Here is a 13,952-nt window from a genome sequence, read left to right as displayed (position 1 = left end):
TAGTGTTTTTTTTTTTTTTTTGGTTCGACTAATGATGAACATTTTGAAATGCTACATTAAATACTTTGTAGGGTTAAATGAAATAAAAAATTTGGTTCTGATTAGTGTAAATAAATAATTATGAATTAGATTTGAAACAATTGAAAATAATCACATATAACTTCTAAAAACAGAAGAAAGATTATTTTACAGATGCTTTGACTCAGAAGAACTTTCTTTTGAATATTTTTCTATTTAATGCCACTGAGATGTATCTCCTCATGTAAGTCACTAATCTTTCCTAAATTTAAAATAAACTCAATAACATCATTTTGAAAGTTTAATTATGTGTTTGGAGACTTACATACAATTTGTTGCAGAATAACCAAGTATTAGTTACTTCTTCAAGCTAAAAATTTACTTTAGCAATACTTACTTATCGGAACTATAAAATGTAGTGATTCATATATAACTACATTTACTACTTGATGGGTAACTATTACTTTTGTGAAGCTCTTTGATTAAATGAGATTAGAGCAATTGATTTTTTTCCAACAAATTTCTCTCTTGTTTTATAGTTTGACTAATACTTAGTATTATATTAAATCTAAAGCAAAGCAAAACTAGTTATTATTGTTAAATAAATAACATCAAAGGTTTTAGAATCACACATAGTGGTCCAGATACCAGGAAAAATTAGTCATGGTAGGTTTATAATTACTGGAAGAAACTCAAACCAGACCTGGGAAAGGAAAAAAAAAACTGTTTTGATACCTTTTAAGAGAAAATAACTTTTCTAATGTATGGCAAAATAAAACTGTTTTGTTACCTTTTAAGAGAAAATAACTTCTCTAATGTATGGAAAAATAGGAGAGAGATCATGGTTAAGTATGAAGTGTTTTGGGTAAAATTAAGTTTTGTTTACTCCAGTGTATTGGAAGAAGAAAAAGGAGATCTAAAACTTCCAAGTCCCAAGTGTTCAGTTTGCCTTGTATTATGTATGAGACAAGAAATGAACAAGTCTTGTAAAAGGCTAGGTAAATCATTTACCTTGGATAGTAAAAGAAGTTTTACTAAAATTAATATTAGCAGGTCTGTTATTGAAGTCTTGAATCTTCTGCTGTGTCCTCTTAAGTCTTCTCATTCTGATTTATTTTCTTAGCAATGAATGAGGAATAATATACTTTCTGAGGATTCATGGAATGATCATTCTAAACATTTGATATGCTTGGTAGACTATGAAGCCCCACTCAAATTTCAGATACCACAATTTTAATTGATAGTAATGCAATATTGAAATGTGGTAGAGACATAAAAAAAGACCCCCTAAAAAGTACGGAAAAAAATTACAGAGGTGCTGAGGCATACAGACAATTTTGAGTTATTAGACTTAGAAAGTGTCAAAACTATTACTTTTGAAACAATATTAACAAATATATTAATAAGGGCTAGGACTGTAGTTATTTGGTAGAGTGCCTTGCACATGTGACATACTGGGTTTAATACTCAGCACCACATAAAATAAATATGATTGTGTCCATCTACAATTGAAAATATTTTAAAAAGATATGTTAACAACAACAGCAACTCCACAGGTGGAGACTTTTTAAAGTATATATTACATTATTTCTTCTAAAAGCCCCAACAGAGGCAAAGTAATTAACTTTTCCTAAAGTTTTTAATCTCAAATGCTTTTTATTATATATCCCTTTGAGAGAAATACTTGAAATGAATGGAATTAACCCAACATATCTCTTCTCATGGCTTATTTGATTTTACCAAGTTGAGTATTCTAAATATTTACTTGCCAAAGAATTTTGAACATTATTATTTCCAGGAATGATAATAGTAAGTAACTTGAGTATAGCAGGATAAATCATTATTATTATAGAATTAATTCAGATAATCAAATATATTTAGAACTACATGCATTTTTACAACTAGGAGTTAATTATAACTACAAACACTAATGTCTATTTTGTGATATATGAATAATGACATAGTTGTGTCATATTAAACTAAATTAGTAATGTCTTACTGTTTTAATAATTCATGTAATTGCTCTGTAATTTTGAAAATATTTGTAATAAGTATATACAAATGAGTTAAAGCTCATTTGTTTTTATGCAAACAGAGTGATTAATAATCTCAAAGTTACTTAACTGTCAAAAGGAATATACTTATGGAAAACTCCAGGCTTACTGCATTGAACAACTTACAAAATATTAGGTAACTGGCTTTGAGCACAATAAATACATTCATAAGATTCAAGAAGGCATTATATAAGAAATGTTGGAGGATATGATATTGAGTTTCTCTTTTTTTCTCTGTGATAATGAAGAAGACAAATTATGATAGTGTTCATTTGAATAGAAATAAAGGCAACTGCAACTGATCTTATTTCAAGAGAATATAAAATTATGAGGTTGGTCACAACTCCAATCTATTCTTCCTTTGTCTTTGGGGGAAGTGTCATTCTTATGTATGCTCATTAAAATTTAATTGGAATAAAAGTGTATTTTTGATACTCTTTCCTGAGAATATTGAAAATATGATGTGTATCTCTAAACACCAAGCTGTAGTCAATTACAAGTCATACTTTTGATCTGTGAAAATTTTACTTTGGATATACCCAAGTATAAATATTACTATATTTAGAAAGTAGATTTAAGTCCCAAATAGAGAATGTTAATGAAAATTTATCTTTGGCTTTATTCTATTTTCAACCTTTGAGTGGGTTATTTAGTGATCTTTTCCACCATGAAAATTCACATTCTCTTGGCACATTTTATTTATGTCTGTTTTTTGTTAATGTTTTATTTCTGTACAATTTCTCTATTTTCCACTATTTTTTCCTGCCATATTATTTTTTTTAGGATTGCTATTTTACTTTTGCCTTTTGTGTTATATGGGATGTATATATGAGGTGTTAAAAGGTACAACACATTCTACAAGTGAGCCCCACTTTCTGCATCTGAATAGGGAATGAAATTAAACTGAACATCAGAATCTGTAATTTTTTGAGAAAAAAGTAACTGAGTTTAAACTTATTAGCATTATTAAATCATATCTAATATTTAATACTATTTGATTCAATACAGCTATAAAATACAATCATACAAAATGTGTTAACATCAAAGAATACAACTAAAATTAAGGTAGCAGATAAAAGCCATATAACTTTTTTGCGGGGTATACAGGAGAAGACTTTTGAAATAGGCACATAATTGCCCATTCTTTTACAGAGAATCTACTGCAAGCAAAGATCTCAACCTCCAGAAGCATCACACATAGCATTACTAAGCATATTTCTAAAAAGTGTACAATATGCACAGTTGGAAAGTACAAAATTTCAAAAATTGTTCTCAGCAACAGGTGTGCTACATATTTACTTATTTTATTTAAAACTTTTTATAGTAGAGGGATACAATATCTTTTATTTTTTAAAAATATGGTAAGCAAGAGTTCTACCAACTGAGCTACAAACCCAAGCTTCATATTTAAAAGAATGTGAAAAGTGTGTGTGTGTGTGTGTGTGTTTATCTCCATTAGAGTGTGTGTGTGTGTGTGTGTGTGTGTGTGTGTTTATCTCCATTAGATTTCTTGATTTTCTTCTTAACTCCATGCTCTCTTCCGGGTCTAGACTGAAGACTGAAGCTTCATTCTTTGGAGATGATCCTTCAGATCCTGTGAATTATAGAAAACCAGGTAGATTTGAGGATAACAGTCCAAAATGTAAGCAAGGAAAAATAATAAAAATTTTCACACCAACTATTGACCATTCAAATTTTACTACATAGCCCAAACCAAGAGAGATGATAGACAGTAGAAGAGTATGCATAAACAGAATTTTCTATTTTAATTTGGACCAATCCTTACTCAGAAAGAAATAAAGAAATATAAAACTGACATAACATCTGAATACAAAAACAACAAATAATGGGAAATAATCTGAATACAAAGGTAATAAATAATGAGAAATAGGAGGAGGTCCAGTGGGAGGCAGATAGGGACAGGAGGAACAGTGGCCTAGGGAGGGGGTCTCCTGCCCTGGGAGGTCTGGCACCCCACTGCAGTGCCTGCTCTCTCTACCTTCCATGGGATATCATTGTCCTCCCACTGCCTGCCTTCCTCTTGGCCCACCAGCAGCCCTGGAATCATGGCCTTGTGTGACCCCTTCTGTGTCGCCACAGAGATGCTGGCCTAGATCTCGGAGCTGCAAGACATTGAGGTGGAGATCATGGTGGTGGAGATTACAAGGATGACGGCTGTAGCAGTGGCCATAACCATTGTGTCTGTCTCTGGGTGGCCAGGGGCCGGCCGGCCACCATCACCATCCCATGTCCATGATCACACTGCAGTCACTTGTCAGAAAAGGACCAGACAAGAGTATTTTGTAAGGAAATGTTTGACTGTGAATTTGGCATATGAGAGTCACACCCATAAACACCAAGTGGCAAACAGATGAAATGACCTAATCACATTAGCTAATGTGCCCTGAACATTCTTCAGTCCTTTTTTCCTCTTGTATCACCTTAGTGCTTCAAAGCTGTACTCCACTTTATTTTAGAACAGTTATGGTCCATCTATTTCAATAGTCTTGAAAACTGTGTCCCTGACTATTTAATTCCATTCAGGATAATTTTATTTTGATACCTTAATAATGTTGTGAACAACCAATAAAAAAAGAATAGTCAAAGCAATATGAAGTACATGCTCATAAGAAAAATATTTTAATCATTTTTGTTTCCTGCCATCTAGATCTAGTCATAAAGTAATATGATTAAGTCAAATAAAAACTGATTTGATTGTTTTTTGGAAATTAGAATTTAGGTGTTTTTCCTGTAAATTGTCTTAAGTTATCCTTTACCTAAGTATCAGAGTCTATTTTCTCACCAAACAGTTAACTCTTTGAACTTTTTTACATAGTGCTAGGTTATTTTGAGCAAATTGCCTTTAAAAAGTGACTTACCTATCCTCTTCTGAGAAGTTTCTGTTCAAGTCCTTGGTCCATTTTTTGATTGGGTTATTTACTTTTTGTTGTTTAACTTTTTGAGTTCTTTGTATACTCTAGAGATTAGAGCTCTATCTGATGTTTGAGGGGTAAAAATTTGCTCCCAGAATGTAGGCTCCCTATTCACCTCGAAAATTATTTCTCTTGCTGAGAAAAAACTTTTTAGTTTGAATTCATCCCATTTGTTGATTCTTGGTTTTAACTCTTGTGCTATAGGTGTCTTATTAAGAAATTTGGGGCCTGCCTCCATGTGATGAAGATTAGTACAAATTTTATCTTCTATTAGACGTTGAGTCTCTGGTCTGATTCCTAGCTCCTTGATCCATTTTGAGTTGACTTTTGTGACTTGAACAGAAACTTCTCAGAAGAAGATATACAATCAATCAACAAACACATGAAAAATGCTCACCATCTCTAGCAATCAGAGAAGTGCAAATTAAAACTACTCTAAGATACCATATCACTCCAATAAGAATGGCAGCCATTATGAAATCAAACAACAATAAGTGCTGGGGAGGATGCAGGGAAAAAGGTACACTCATACATTGCTGGTGGGACTACAAATTGGTGCAGCCAATTTGGAAAGCAGTATGGAGAATCCTTGGAAAACTGGGAATGGAACTACCATTTGACCCAGCTGTTCCCCTTCTCAGACTATACCCAGAAGACTTAAGAAGAGCATACTACAGGGACAGCCACATCAATGTTTATAGCAGCACAATTCACAATAGCTAGAATGTGGAACCAACCTAGATGTCCTTCAATAGATGAATGGATTAAAAATGTGGCATTTATACACAATGGAATATTACTCATCAATAAAAAATAATAAAATCATTGCATTTGCAGGCAAATGGATGGCATTAGGGCAGATTATGCTAAGTGAAGTTAGCCAATCCCTAAAAAACAAATGCCGAATGTCTTCTCTGATATAAGGTGGTGACTCAAAATGGGATAGGGAGGAAGAGCATGAGAAGAAGACTACCACTAAATAGGGAAAAGAGGTGGGAGGGAAAAAGAGGGAGAAGGGGAATTGCACAGAAGATGGAAGGAGAACCTCATTGTTATACAGAATACGTATATGATGTTGTAATGAGATTAAGGGAAAAAAGTGTGTCACATTAGATTGGGAGAGGAGGGGAGAATCAGGGAGGATAGAAAGGGCAGCAGAATAGAATAGACAATATGATTGATGTATGTACATTCCATGTATGTGTTATATATCAAAATATATTCTACTGTCATGTATGACTAAAAAATTAATAAATAAAAATTTTTAAAAAGGTACTTACCTAAAAATAATTTTTGTTATTAATACTTTTTTAAACACATTGTCTATAACTGTATTTTCCCTTTATTTTTAATGCCTCTTTCTCTGAAACCCCTTGATTTTGTTTTGCTAAAACTCATTTACTAAGACCTAACTATCTTTGGGTTTGCTGTAGTGGCCTTGACTAAAACCATATTATTGAGTGCCCCTAATGACTGGCACTGACTTTGTGGCCCAAATCTATTGGTTGCTATTTACTAATTCAGCAGTATTTAGTTATCTCTGAAAAGTGATAATCATATTTGGCCTTCTGTCTCAGGTGAGTGAGAGAGAATAAGGTGAAGGAGAGTGGAGAGAAATGTTAGGATTTCCTTAGATAATTTAATTTTTAAAAGGAAAAAAATTGCATCTTTCTGAATTCAAAAAACTGATCTACCAAGTGGAATGTTTGTAACATGTATTTCTGCTCCCAAATGCTTTTTAAATGTTTTATCACAGACATGAAACTAAGCAGATTATGTAATGCCACAGTTTAGAGAATATATGAACTACAGAGATAAGTAAGACTGACAAACTCATTGTCAGAGAAGTTCATGACGTTGGATAAGCAGTATTTCAAACAGAGCTATTGTAGACATAATACTGTCAAGGTAAAATATATGATGTGTTAGGAGAATAAAATTTTATTTACCATCCTTTAGACATTTTTATATAGAATATTAATAAAAATTTTAGAATAAAAACTATAAAATTAAGTATTTTTTTAAGAATTCTCAACTTGCCCTTGTGGGTATTTTTGTTGGTGGATGGAATATGTTCTTGTATTTTATTTAAACTCTCTTTGCTTCTGCTTTACAAATGAAGTGTAAGTGTATGTTGAAGTGGCCAAACAGGGCTTTCAGGAGAACTCAATGTTTCAATCCTATTAGAGAATTCAGCTACTGATGTTCTGGGAAAAATAAATAGAAAACCAGCACAGATTTTGAGAAACTGCCTTCAAAAACACATAAAGCTGACCATAAATAAATCATTTTGACACAGAACTTTTAAATCCACAATTTGAAAAGTATTTCCTAAACCTGTGGGAAATTAATAAATAGCGTTAGTATGTTGACCTTAACAATATAAATAAAATGTTAATCTGAGTTTAAAAGTATCTACTAAAGAGACAGAATTGCATGAGACCTTACTTAGTTGAAATGATGTTAAAATTTTTGTAGAGCTAATTACAAAGTGTTGTGGCTGTATAATAAAGCTAAGAACAGAAGACAACCTTCTACGGTAGATCTAGAAACACAGCACTTACTTAGTCTCTGTGCAAATTATATACAGAATTGTAGTTCCAGGAAGGTTTTCCAGATAAGGTGACATTCAAGATGAAACCTGAGGGATAAGTATGGAATGCCAAGGAACCATTCCAAGTAGGGAGACATGATTGTTGCAAAAGTAATTTTTTATTATTTGCTAGCCATTCATTCAACAAGTATGTATTAAATAACAGCCATTTTGCTCCAGGTGCCCCCTAGCAGGGGAGGCCCGGAAGGGTGGCTGATGTCTGCTTGTGCCCTAATGTCCCCTGCTTGCTCTCAGGAGGACATGCTTGTGACTGTGGCAGAGAGGGCCTTGGTGAGCCGGCCAGCCAAGCAATTGTCCTGCCTGAACAGGAGAGAATGGAGGCAGTGAGGGCTGCCACCAGTGCGGGAACACGGGGAAAGATGACGCCAGTGTTGGGCCATAGTGTGCCCCTGGTGACCATGCCCAAGTGGCCGCTGGCACTGCCCCTGGCACAAAAGGCACACAGGCCAGGGCCCCTTGGACCGGGACCTGCCGGTATTTGCCGGCTCAGCAAGGGAACCATGGTTAAGCAATAAGTTACATTGTTTTATGTTATGGCAGACACAGGAAACTAATAAGACTAAATTTCTTTCATGTTTAATTGCATATCAGGCCTATTTCTCTAAGGGCCTGGACTAGAACAACTGAGAAAGATTTTGTCAGCTTGAAAAAATTCTGAGTTCATAAAATTACCTTTTTCTTTTTGGTTTCAAATGTTTACATTTTTAATAAAATAAAAAGTTGACATTTTCCCATAAAAAGAAAAAATGTGTATTTTACATAAAACATTTTTCATTGGTGATCATTGCCATTTACATTTAAAAATGATACAGAGTTTACTATTTTTTTTAAAATTTCAAATATGTTGCTACAAGTAACAGAATATATGTTAACAGCTTAATGGAAGTTATCCAGCAGCACATGACAAGGACTCACATTATGGACTGGAAGGTTGTGACCTTATAAGGCAGTGACAAAATATGACAAAACTTTTTTTTTTCTGTTTTTCCTCATAAGGCAGATCAGATACGATTGAAGTTGTAAACTAAGATGTAATAATACATAGCCTTGAGTTGAAGTATTTCTCAAAAATCGTAAGTTGAAATCTTAAACCTGAGTTCTTCAGAGTTTAGTTGCTTTTAGAGATAATATGCTTAAAAAGGTAACTGAATTAAATGTTTAGGCTGTAGCTCAGTGGCAGAGCACTTGCCTAGCACATATGAGGCACTGGGTTCAATCTTTAACACCCCATTAAAAGAAATAAATAAAAGTTCTGAAACAATTTTTTAAAGAGGTAACTGAGTTAAAATGTGATCATTATGATGAGCCCTAATTCAATATGGCCAGTGTCCTTATAAGAAGAGCACTTTAGAACACAGACATGCATAGAAGGAAGACCATAGGCAGACAGCAGAAATGGCTATCTACAAGCCCAGGAAAAAAAGACCTCAGATGAAATAAAACCTGGTGACACCTTAATCCTGGAATTCTACTTAAGAAAATGACATTATATTGTATATTAATACTCTTGCCTCTATTAGTAAAGTTTTATAAAGAACGATAATAATATGTAGGTAACCATATGCTGAGAGAGAAGGGACAGATACTTTATGTTGAGAAAACCCTTCTCCAAGGGCAACAATGGTTGGCCTTGGGTCTTTCTGGGACCTCCAACTCAGCAGCCCACATCTGCCTAGCACCTTATCTTGGCAGGCAGGCACCACCTCAGGAAGCTGTCCTCATCCTACAAGTTGCTCAAGAGGGGTGAATCTGGGAGGCAAACTTCTCCAGTCTCCCTTAACTTGGTGTGGGTCCCTGGTCACTCCCGGGTCCTGAGGCATCACAAATTTGGTGCATGTTCCTCAAGCCCTGGAGTGGAGCGTGAGTCCTTGGAAGGGCAGGAGAGACTGGACCTGGCTGCTGGAGGGTTCCAGTTGGAAGCCTGCACTGGAACCAGGCTGAGGTGGCTAGGCCTGGTAGGGGAGCAATTACTTGCCACTTGCTCCTGCTTTGCATATTCACAAGGCTAAGCTCCACCTCCTGCTCCTGAAAGCAGCTGAGAGAAATTACATTATTCATAATAATCATTCCCCTCCCAGGAAGGCCTAGATGGTTATGCATGAGGAAACATGGCCCCTAGATGATTATGCATGAGAAAGTGTTGCCCCACCCAGAAAGGCCTAGATGATTATTCATAAGCCCGAGGGAGGCGGTTTGGGCTGGCAAAGGCCTCTGGAGCCCAGGTGAGAGGGAGGCATCTACCCTCTGATGTGAGCATCATCCAGAGACCAGGTCTCCGGAAAAAGGGTGTTTGGGTATTGTTAGGCCCAAGCTCTTCATTTTAACAGTTTTTCCACTCTTACTTGAGACTTTAATTTTACAGTTTTCTTTGGGGTCCAAAATTTTCTGAGGATAAGTGGAAATGTGACAGGCTGAGGAAGGGACAAAGGGGAGGCTATAGATGACACCCTGGCTTTCCAGGAGAAAAAGTTCCACACATTACAAGAAGGATATGGAGAAGGAAATAGAAAATGCAGTGCGACATCCACATCCAACTTTCTAGAATCTTTAAGATTTATTTTTGAGAAGCTGCAGGAATGGGTCTGGGTTAGGACTCAGCAGCCATAATCAGCTGTGAGGCAGCCAGGGGCTTTGCACTGGGAGGAGGCACCTGTGGAGCTTTATGAGTTTTCCTTGGCAGACCGAGAGATGAGCCACTAGTGTCACCCTAGGATGACCTGCCTCAGGAGCCCAGGTGAGAGGGCTTTCACTTTATGGAGGATTTTACTTTTTATCTCTGTAGACTTCAGTCTTCCAAAGAGGCCAGATTAGCCGTGGTGGAACTCAAGATCGTACAATCACCAAAATGTGGCAGGTGTGCAGAGCACACTGGCTATGCTCACCTGGTGAAAACTTAGGAAAAGCTTTGTTGTTGTACCTAAAGTGTTTTTAAATCTCATTAGAAAGGGAGTCCACTCTTTCTCATGTGGACTCTGAATCCTTCAGCTTCTAATCCTGCAGGATGCCTAGCACATGGCAGTTGCCTAGTGAATGCTGAATGAATAATTGAAGAAGCATGAAAAAGATCTTTTGAAGACCAAAGAGCAGGGAAAAAAATATCCAGCTACTATAGTGGAAACCATTTACTCTGAATGAGGATGGAGTACCAGAATTATTAGGGCCAAATGAAATTTGTTAAACTAGTGAATAATAATTTATTGAAACAAGCTCTGTGACAAGTCTAAGTCACAGAGTGAACTTTGGCAAACAAGTTTCCCTTGCTGAGCTTCACTTTCCTATTTCTTTGTAGTTTTATATTTTACTTACAAATCTATGATTTTTTTTGGTACTGGGGATTGAATTCAGGGGCAGTCAACCACTGAATCATATCACGAGCCCTATTTTTGAATTTTTTATTTAGAAAGAGGGTCTCACTTAGTTTCTTAGTGCCTTGCTTTTGCTAAAGCTGGCTTTGAAATCATGATCATCCTGTTAATCTCTCAAGCTGCAGGGATTACAGGTGTGTGCCATCATGCCAAGATCAATTTTGAATTAATATTTGTACATGCTGTGAGTTACAGGATGAGGTCAGTTTTTTTCCTCCTTCCTTATTTCTTCCCCCACCTCATTTATGCCTGGGATGTCTTCTTGTTCTAACACTATTTCATTTCTTTTCTTCACTAAGTTCACTTTTCCCTTTAAAATTAAGGAGTCAAATTAATATTAGAGGAAATCTCTCTTTCTTTCTGGGTTTATGAATCTTTCCAACCCATTTCTTCTTACATGCACTCCCTTTGAGCAAAGTTATCTTTCATATGATGTGTATATTAAGATGGTCATCTAGTTGAAATTCAAATTTCATGTGTTGGATATTGTTCAGTTGATGGGGTTTTCCCATTAAAACTATGGGGAAAATGTGTAGAAATTCTTAGTATAAAAAAAGAAGAAATCTTTAGTGTATCAAGTATGACTTTTTTGGACAAACCTAATAAACTGAGTTTTGCTTCACTTGGGAAAAATGTGGCTTAGGTCTCAGTTAACAAAACAACAGCTGGTCAATCTATGCTTTGGACTCACACAGAGAAGGCATAAAATATTAATTGTTCCACCATTTAAAGTAGAGTATCTGGGGCTGGAGATGTGGCTCAGCGGTAGCGCGCTCGCCTGGCATGCGTGCGGCCCGGGTTCGATCCTCAGCACCACATACCAACAAAGATGTTGTGTCCGCCGAGAACTAAAGAATAAATATTAAAAATTCTCTCTCTCTCTCTCTCTCTCTCTCTCTCTCTCTCTCTCTCTCTCCTCTCTCACTCTCTCTTTAAAAAAAATAAATAAAATAGAGTATCTGACATTTAAGTCAAGAGGGAAGTCTGGAGTCAATTTTTTCCCCAAAGGAACACAGAAATGTTGGGTGTCAATAAGATGATTAATGCTTGTCACAGAGACAATATATCAAACAAGAATGAATGATATGGATACCCTGTGAAATTTCAGATGTTTGTGGATCCAGAATGCAAAAAATTCTTAAGCAAAAGACATTTGAAAGAGCTGAAATTCTTAAAGTCCAGAGTTGGAAAAATCCTTTTTCAGTTTTTAGGTAATGAATTAGAACAAGGTGATACAATGCACATATAATTGTTCTCTGAGAATGCGTGACTCTAGGGTCACACTTCCTGGGGCTATCAGCTTGTGAGATTTCAAAATTAAGCAGGGCTTGTAGTTTAGTAAGAGAACTCCACAAAACCTTTTCTCAAAGGGAGAAGCAACAGTAGTAACAGAATATAAGAGGTTGAAAGGGGCCTGGTTATTTTGAGAAAACTATTTGGGCATTTTTCTTGAAGCAGACTAATTCTAAAATGATAGAAACAAAACCAACCACGTTTAGACACAAGCAAATAAGGAAGCCCAACACCTAGGGAGATACTGGTCACTGCATATTAGATGAAGTGAAAGCAAAAGAGGACCATTACTTTGGGGAGTCAGTCAAGAAAAACTCCTACATTGTGAATCAAAATTTTTGTATTTTTAAGTCTCACTTCTGTCACTAAATAATCTGACTGTCCCTGTGTTAGTCAAATATTTTTCTGGATCTAGATTTTCTCACCTAGAAAATTAAATATTTGGACTAGATGACTAGATGACATTAAAAATCCCTCCTACTGATAAAATTTTGTGAGCTTTTCCTAGACTATAAATTCTTTCTATAGTGTTTTTCCATAGATTCTGCAAATATTTATTGAATTCCTATTTTTTCCTGCACAGTGACATAAAGGGTCATATGTTGTATATTTTTGTTTATGTGAACTCTTTACAGTAGTCAAATTTATACAGATGAAGGTTGATTAGAAGTTGCTAGGGGCTGAGAGTAGAAGGTATTGAGAGTGATAAATAATGGGCCAGATATTTCTTTTAGGAGTGATATAAATATTCTGAAATGATTGTGGTGGTGGTTGAATGGTAAATAATGAAGAATGAATATATATATATATATATATATATATATATATATATATATATATATTATATATTATATAACTTTGCCCTTATTTTACCTCACAGAATTTTGTCAATAAATAAAGGTAGCTGTGATAGAGTAAATTTTGTAATGGGCACATAATTTGAAGTTTATTGTTTGATATGGGAATCAGGAAATCATATTATTTGAGAAAATTATACTAAGCCATCTCCAGGATATGAGTAGCAACTGGGAATGCAGGAGTAATATCAGATGAAGGAAATATTGCCAAAGCCTGAAAGCCAGAGGTAATATAGTAACTTAGTGTAATTAAACAAGATAAGGATAGCTGGTATTTGAAAGTGTAAGGGGAAATGTTTAGAAGTCAGCCTAGGGAAATATGAGCAAATCTTGAAGTCATAGTTTGAAACTTAAATTTTATTTTGAGGGCAATGGGGGTCACTTCATTTTGGGAACTAATACGTTCTCATGTTTGTTGCTTAAAAGAAAAACTCTGGCTGCAATATAAATAATAGAATGGAGAAGAGCAAGGCTAGCAACAGGAAGATCTTTTTGCAGCAGTTCAGGCAAAAGAAAAGTCTGTTCTTCTCTAAAGTAGAAATGACATCAACATGGATAAAGTGAGAAGTGAATACATTTGGAAAATATTAAGGTGATTGGACAGGGCAGAAATGAAGGGATTAGAGTTGAGTCGTATATTTAAGGCTTGGGGGATTTGATATCTAATGGTATTTTTCACTTAGCTACAGAAAAGATGTAGATTTTTAGGAAAAAATAATTTACATTTGGTTGTGCTGAATACATCAATTTTAATTGACTAATGGACTGATAGAAGTACTGGTTAGCAAATGGCAAAACAACCTGGGCTGGGAAATAAA

The sequence above is a fragment of the Urocitellus parryii genome, unplaced genomic scaffold (assembly GCF_045843805.1).
Source record: "Urocitellus parryii isolate mUroPar1 unplaced genomic scaffold, mUroPar1.hap1 Scaffold_87, whole genome shotgun sequence".
NCBI classification, from domain to species: domain Eukaryota; kingdom Metazoa; phylum Chordata; class Mammalia; order Rodentia; family Sciuridae; genus Urocitellus; species Urocitellus parryii.
Note: the sequence above shows the minus strand (reverse complement) of the source record.